We start from the raw sequence: 8,231 nt of genomic DNA on the forward strand, positions 1-8,231 counted from the left end.
ACTCACTGCACTTGTTTAATATATTGCACTCCCATGAATAAAACCCAATATCGCTTTTGCCTTTTTGTGACAGCACTGCATTGTTGGCTCCTGTTCAATTTATTATCCCCTCTAACCTCTGAATACTTCTCTCTGGTACTAGTGTCCTAATTACTTACAGGAAGGATGATCTATTTGACCACTGAATATTTTAACTACAAGATAGCTTGTGGTAATGAAACCCGGGCCAACAGCTATTTCTTTTGAAGGCTTACCCTGCCAATAAAAAGCCATAAAGGCTACTCAAGCAGAGCAGATACATACATATTGATCTTCACCTCCAATACATCGGAGTCTGAGGTGCCTACTTCATCATTTGAACTCATACTACATATAGTAGGCCTGGTTCTGATATCGATTAGCATGGTGTTGTCCCTACAGTCGTCACTAAAGTGCCTCCAGGTCAGTGAGCCATCACAGTTCTAAAATACTTTTTTTTAATGTAAGAACAGCAGGGTAAAGCAAATAGTTTGCTTCTCAGGAAATAAGTCCCAGAATTAGCAATGGATGAACTGCCAAACACATGGAATTCAGCTTTGGAGGGAGTATGTAACCAGGTGGCATACCCTAAGAACATGTGTGGGGCTGTAGGGCTCTTTTCCTTCACAAAAAGTGCTGATGATGTGTTGAGTTACTATGGGTAGGTATCAGAGGGACAGCTATGTTAGTCTGTATCTGAGAAAAAACAACAACAAGGAGTCCTGTGGCACCTTAAAAACTAAGGGTATGTCTACACTACCACCCTAGTTCGAACTAGGGTGGTTAATGTAGTCATACGGAGTTGCAAATGAAGCCCGGGATTTGAATTTCCCGGGCTTCATTTGCATAAAGCCGGGCGGCGCCATTTTTAAATGTCCGCTAGTGCGGACTCCGTGCCGTGCGGCTTCCTAGTCCGAACTACCGTTACTCCTCGTTTCACTAGCGGACATTTAAAAATGGCGCCTCCCGGCTTTATGCAAATGAAGCCCGGGAAATTCAAATCCCGGGCTTCATTTGCAACTCCGTATGACTACATTAACCACCCTAGTTCAAACTAGGGTGGTAGTGTAGACATACCCTAACAAGTTATTTGGGCATAAGCTTTCCTGGGCAAAGACCCACTTCATCAGATGTTTTTACTGTGGATTGGGCTACACTGCAATTAAAACCCCATGGCTGGCCTGACCTTGCTGACTTGGGCTCACTCAGCTCAGGGGAAGGAGCTGTTTAATGGCAATGCAGATGTCCTGACTTGGTCTGCAGCCTGAGCACTGGGACCCTCCAACCAGAGTCCTAGAGGCTAGGCTCCAGCCCAAGCCTGAACGTCTACACTGCAATTAAACAGCTCCTTGGTGTGAGCCCAAGTCAGCTGCCATGGGCCAGCTGCAGGTTTTGATGTGTAGTGTAGACATGCCCCGCAAGGCAAGACCGGTTGTGTCCAAGTAGTTCCAATTCAGAAGATGGAGAAGTGGAGTGGGGCATCCCAGAGAAAATGCCGCTGAGTCAAAGTGACGTGTGGGCTGCACACAAACCCTATGAACAAACGAATTTGTGGCTAAAGGTTCAGCTGATGCTTATGATTTGTTAGTGGTAACAATATCGACCTAGGCCCAGCAGGGGATACCTTTGCATTGGGTATCCCCTGTTCAGAGCAGGATGGAACTTCATCTGCTTTACAGCACCTAAATGTTGAGGGGTAATATTTCCAAAAACCATATCACTGACTTAGGCTCCTAAGCCCTGTTTTCAATAGTGGCTTAGGCACTTTGGAGTCTCTTTTGTTAATAAGCTACTCCAGTGTGCCCAAATCACTTTCAGAATGGGGACTTAGCCTCTGTTTAGGCTCCTAAATCCGTTAGGGATTTAAGGTAAAGTTTCAAAAGGACCTATCTGAAGCCTTTGGGTATAAAAATTGGATCTGACCCTGCACTCAGTGGGTGTGTCTAGACTACAGGGTTTTGTTGACAAAAATGGACATTTGTCGACAAAACTATACCTGCGTGTACACTACCACCGAGTTCTGTCGACATAACATCGACAGAATTCAGCAGTTTTGTCGACGGCGGTAAACCTCATTCTACGAGGAATAACACCTTTTGTCAACAGAGCTCTGTCGACAGAAGGTGTTATTGCATCTACACTGTCCTTTGCGTCTACACTCTCATGTCGACAAAGCGACTTGCTTTGTCGACAGAACTGGACATAGTCTAGATGTTCTTTGTCAACAGAAGCCTGTAGTCTAGATGTACCCAATGAGAAAATCCAGCAAGATAGCCTGTATTTCCTACCAGCGATCAGGCTTCAAATTTCAGGACAGTTCTCTTTGTCAGGCCGTAATTTAGCATATCCATTAGTAGAAACTGGAAGTGCAGAAGTCTGACGTGATTTTTCTTTTAAAGTTAAGCCTCGCATATTGAGTTTGAGTTTTGGATCAGTTCTTACTTTCTCAGAGATGGTTCACTAATGCCTGCCCAGGGATTCATGGAAATGAACTGTCTCCACTAATAGCATTGCTTGTAAAAACATCAACTCCGTGACTTCTACATGCAGGTGTAACTCCGCTGGTAGCAATAGAGTGGTGCTGCTTGGGCTGACAATTAATTTGGCCCCTTCAATCCAAAAAGCACATGGGCATTCTGTGTAACATTTGCATATCCAGTACTGCCAACGCCAGTGCTTTCAGCGGGAGTGATAGGATTTTGCAGGTGCTCAGGCTTGTCTGGGGATGACGTGAGATGCTCCAGTTCCCTTGAGAAGGGCAGCCTTGTGGGAAGCCAGCAGAGTCTCTCTCCCCTTTGATCACCATTCTCATCTGGAAGGGAGGGGGGCTAAAATTCCCAGCAACTTAATGCAGTGCCACCCTCTTGCCCTCTGCCCCACTGGGAGAGCAATGAGCCTCAGCACTGCTCCATGAGGTACCTACCCAGCCTGGGAAGGGGCAGAGATGGGTGAAGAGCTCCTGGGACTTCTCCCTCCCACCCCCTCTCCCAGCCTGGGTGAAGAGCCCAGAGAAGTGTTCCCTAGCCTGCAGGGCTGAACTGATAGGGTGGGAACTGGGGGTGACAGCACTGATGGGAAGGGGAGATCAGGAGACAGGGTTTATAGTGGGCAAGGGACTGGCAGATGTGGAGGTGAGAGGTCCTGCAGCCACGACCAAACCCCCTCACCCAATGAATCTGGCAGCATGATTTGTGACACCCTCCTCCCACCCCCGGAGAGGGATAAGGGCAGTTCCAAAAACAAAAGGCAAATGGAAAAGCACAATAGGGGGATTGTGGGGGTGGGGTCTGACTCATGGATTGTGACTGCATTGCTGACAGGGGCATATTGCTTTGCCTAACACAAAGCCACTTGGAATCTTTATGTTAGGACTCAACATCCTTCTAAACAGAGTGTGCGAGCGCCACCGGAAGATACAGGCTTGGTGCAGGAATCACTGGGCGTACTTCAGCAGGGACTCTCCCAGCCCAGGCTGTCGCTCCCTGAGTTTCCCAACCCAGTTAACTTGCTGGGGCTGGGGAGACGAGAAGAGGGCTGTGTAGCCTTGGCTTGTCATTGGGTCCAGTTAAGCGCTTCTCCAACCTCATGTGGAAGCCTTCCTAGGGGTTTCTAGATCCTTCTACCCCCATCCCTGATTCAAAACATGCTGGGCATGGGGTCAGAGGGCTTTGGGAGACATTGTAGTTTTAGTTGTAAGACCCCAGAGAGCTTCAGACTACAGGCGCTCCAGGGGCTGGAGATCAGGTAAAAGTCACCACTATATAGGAAACTGGGAGGATCATTTGGATTTCCTTATTAAACACCAGGGAGATTCCAGACAGAGGGAAATGAAGGGGCTTGTGTGAACTATAGGAAATTACTGCCTTGTTGGTTCCATGGAAACGTGATTTTGGTTCTCAGCATAAAGAATGGGGTTTGGTTGGAGCACCAGTGCCGGCTTCCCACTGTGGAAGTAGGGGAGTCTGAAACCTCACGGGCCAGATCTGACTTGTGGGGGCAGGAAGCTGCTCTGCTTGTGGCTGCTCTGCCTCACCATAGCTGGAGGAATGGCAGTGCAGGAAACTGCTCACCTGGAGGCTTTCTCCGCTGCTCCCATTGGCTGGAATCCTTGCCAATGGGAGCAGCAGGAGGAGCGGTGCCTGGGAGTGATGAGGGTGTGGAGCCAGGTAAAGTCCTCCCCAATTCCCCTTATGGCAGACCCTACATGCCCACCCTGCTCTTGTACTCTCCCACTCACCCACCGAAACCCCAACCGGCTCCTAAACTCTCCCTCCCACCCAGATCTCCCTTCAGCCCACTCCTGCGCCCTCCCTTACTCCCTGACCACAGCACATGGTTTTGGCTGGTGGTCCGTGGAAAGGTTCACATTGAGTGAGGTGGGCCACAGGCCAAAGAGTTTGAGAACCACTGCTCTGTACTGACATTAACAGTGTCTCAGATTAGTATAAGTTTAAGATTGTGCAGCTGATCCTAGGCATGTGTGGTTTTCCACAGAAAGAAAACACTGAGAACTACAATAACATGCTACCCAGGCATAGAGTATTTAGAAACTTGAGTCATTCTTTCTTGACAAATGTTAAAACCATGTCCTTTGTTAGCTTGTAGAAATCAGTGTTTGTTTACCAGCTACTCACCTTGGTCTGGACTCACATAATCATTAGCAGAGGTAATGACAAATTGCTCTGTGGGACGGGAATGTGAGCAGAAATTTGAAATAACACGAAGGCGGTACACAGATCCCCCTGTGCTGCTGCCTTACATAAAAGCGATTCTAATTTCATAAAGCAAGTTGTCAAATCAATGTCTCTCCCATGAAATGAAAATATATTTCTAAGAAACACCTCAAAAATCCATAGAGGAAATGCAAGTGCGGCATCAAACTTAAATGATTTCATTCCTCAACTGAGGCCATAAAAATTGACCAGATTACATTTAATGGAGAAATCAATAGAAGTGTATTTCAGCCAGCTCCAGAAATATTTATGACAAACAGTTAAAAACCACTGCTATGATACAAGAGAATTCTTGTTGTAATGTTATTAATAGCAAGGCGGACGACATATCAACCTACAATTTCTACAGTGTCGCTTGCATGGGTTTGTAGCATCCTGTTGTGAGATGATTTCTCGTAAAACCACCTCTATCCTCCAGGTTCCCTTTAGCTAAGAATGGGATTTGTGTGGCTTGAAATTTATCCATTTTGACCGTTTATGCCTTTTGCAGTATTTGTTGATCCAGTAAAAAGCTACTTTATCCATCTTGCATTGGTAAACAAATCAGAACCTAAGCTTTCATTAGTCAGCCCAGGGAAATGTGGTACTTAGTTTCTGATACAGAAACTTGTTCCCACCCTCTGTTCTGCCCTGCATTGTGTGTAATGAACTGAGCCCTACGACGTCCATGTAAATATTTCATTATAACGCGGCTTGTTGGTAAATAGCAGTTGTTGTTGCCTAATGTCAGGGGGCTGTATAAAATCAGCTCTGGAGAGCTGCAGGAGCTCTCCAGTCAATATTGGGGGCTCTGCTGAAAGCCTTAGGGCTTTGCAAGTGGTACCTCCTTCACCTCTCTTATACTTCAGATAGAAAGAGTGCTAGCCCATTGGGGGCCCTAGGCAGGAATATTCCTCCCCTGACAACACATGCTAAAAAATCAAAGGGAGGGAATCCTGAGCATCTCAGAGCCCTAAGCAATTGCTTAGTCTGTTTATGCCTCGCACTGGCCTTCAGGCATTTCTCTGCCTCTTTTTTCCTTTAATAAGGATGTACCCCTCCTCCCATAACAGACCTGTAATCCCTTCTCTTTCTCCTAAGTGCTTGTAATGGGGGTAGGCCCTAAGGCCAAAAGGACCATAGAGAAGTCCTCCGGGAGGCTAGAGAGACTCTGGAGGAACCAGCCAATCAGTGGCCAGGGAGGCCTACAAAAGAAGCTGCAGGTCTCATAGCAGTTCAGTTGCAGCCCAGGCCTGAAAGAGAGAAGATCAAAGGAGCTGGCAGACTAGCAGACCCAAGGACAGCTCAGAGTGTGGATCTGTTTAGGACATTGTTACCAGGAGGGGAAGCCCTGGAGACACCACTTGCATATGAAGTGGGGAAACAGGGCTCAGAGAGATGCTCTACAGAGGGTACCAGAATGGGCCCCCATTAGAGGTGTACCCTGGAAAGGGTTTGTGACTGCACACATATCTGTGTGACTTGGCCAGAGGGCTGAGTAGCTGCAAGGCTTTTAAGACTGAGGTAGTGCAGAAACCGGCACCTGGCAAAATGGGGGTGCTCGTGTGAGGGGGGTGCTGACCCCATTACAGTGCTCCTTCTACCACTCTTTCCAAGGAAACAGGTGAGAAAGATGTCTCGTTAATCTTGCCAGCCTTACCTGAAAGGACAGCCACTCTGCTGCCTCCTCTCCTTTCCTCCCTCACACTCTGCACAGCCCATCACCAAGGTGATGTTCCCAGTGAGGCAAAGTGCAGCAAACAAAAAAAGCTGCGTTTAAATGTTGACCCTTTGTGTGTGCCCCAAACCACGTGACTTAGAGGATCACTGTGCAGGTGAAAGAAGGTCACTGTGCCTGACAGTAGAATTTCTAGAGCATGCATTGCATGGGTTTTTTGCTTGTCAAAAGGCAAGGCCCTTCTATATATGCCCTTGTCAGAGTCCTGTGGGTGCCGTGTGCTTGCATTTGTGATTAACCTTACACCCCTTATGTGACTGATTTACTGGGCTCTGTTTGGCTCACCATTAACACAGCTTCATAATCAGCTGGAGAATTGCTGTTTTGTGTGTTGTCAGTATTAGCTACTCTTCCCCAAAAGATGAGCAAACTGGCTTTGAAGCTCTCCTAGACGCTGTTCCCCCTTCTTCATCAAGAGTCTTGGGACCCTGAGTGAAACCAGAGTTTCCCGAAAGATGGCTCTTCTGCACACAGGAGCCAGCTGGAGACATTTTGATGTATCTGCTGCTTAAGTGAACCTCCAGCTGGTTTATTTGCTGAAAAGTGCAGTGTGCAGATCCTGTTAGGGTCATTGAGTTGCATGTTCTGATATTAGTATACAGCAAAATTAGTTAAACTAATATAAAGTGAAACCTGCTAGCCTACAAAGGAAATTCCTGCAGCAAATAACCACTGTGTAGTGATTGTCAGTGTTCAATATAACCAGGCTTTCCCAAGGTCCTAAAATCTTCCTTCTCCCAACATCCATATTAACTGGGATGAAGAACTTACCTTCCAGATTTCCTGAGCAGCCACAGGTATGGTCCTTGTTCAGGAAAACACAATCACTTTCCAGCACAGTTCTGTTGCTAAGGATTTTAGAGGCTGATGTAATCAGCCACCTAATGGATCATACTGTAACTATTAAGACAGGCTACTGGATATTTTCCTAAAGACGGGAGACATTTTAATAGGCTGAGTTAAGTGGGACCATAGCTCAAAGTCTATCTATACCTACACTCTAACGTGAGTAGTGATAAAAATGTAGCCGTGTTAGTCTGGTGTAGCTGAAACAAAATACAGGACTATGTAGTACTTTAAAGACTAACAAGATGGTTTATTAGATGATGAGCTTTCGTGGGCCAGACCCACTGAGGAAGTGGGTCTGGCCCACGAAAGCTCATCATCTAATAAACCATCTTGTTAGTCTTTAAAGTACTACATAGTCCTGTATTTTGTTCTAACATGAGTGTATTTAAAATAAGAATTGTAATGTAGATTCATAACCCAGCCTAGCATCCTGCCTGCAGAAATTGTCAGTACTGTATTTTTCAGAGAGGCACTCAGATTCCCCTAGTGCACATAACTGTGGAATACTAACCTGCAAGAGGGAATTTGTTCCTGTCCCCAGCTAGTGAGAAGTTTATGGCCTGACCCACAAAGATTTGTAGCCATTAACTTTATATTCCAGTCTAACTGCATTCATTTAGGCCCTGCATGCATTTTATTCACGTAGGACCGGATGCAATATCAGTTTGTCAGTGGAAGCTTTTTTTCTTTAGATCAGTGGGCTCTTATAACTAATCCTTTAAAAAAATTAATTAACTTATTTTCCTCAGTAACATAGTAACTATATGGGGCCCAAACCCTTTGAGGTTTTGTAGCTGAGGATTTTTACTATATTTGTGGTGCATTTAAGAAAAAACCACAGTTATGACAGTTTTGGTTCAATATCTCCCTCCATAGAGATAACGAGTCTTCTCTCTATATTGTCTGAGCATTAA

The 8,231-nt window shown here is 46.1% G+C and overlaps 1 protein-coding gene across 1 annotated transcript in view; it reads right to left on the bottom strand.

Annotated features, from left to right (window-relative positions):
• KHDRBS3 (KH RNA binding domain containing, signal transduction associated 3) overlaps nucleotides 1-6,470 on the bottom strand; it is a 318,181-nt gene extending 311,711 nt beyond the window's left edge. The window contains exon 1 of the mRNA XM_075920082.1: nucleotides 6,391-6,470. The gene's annotated coding sequence lies outside the window, so the exon portion shown is untranslated. The remainder of the gene's footprint in view (nucleotides 1-6,390) is intronic.
• Nucleotides 6,471-8,231: the final 1,761 nt, after the last annotated feature.

This window comes from Pelodiscus sinensis, chromosome 2 (genome assembly GCF_049634645.1).
Source record: "Pelodiscus sinensis isolate JC-2024 chromosome 2, ASM4963464v1, whole genome shotgun sequence".
Taxonomy (NCBI): domain Eukaryota; kingdom Metazoa; phylum Chordata; order Testudines; family Trionychidae; genus Pelodiscus; species Pelodiscus sinensis.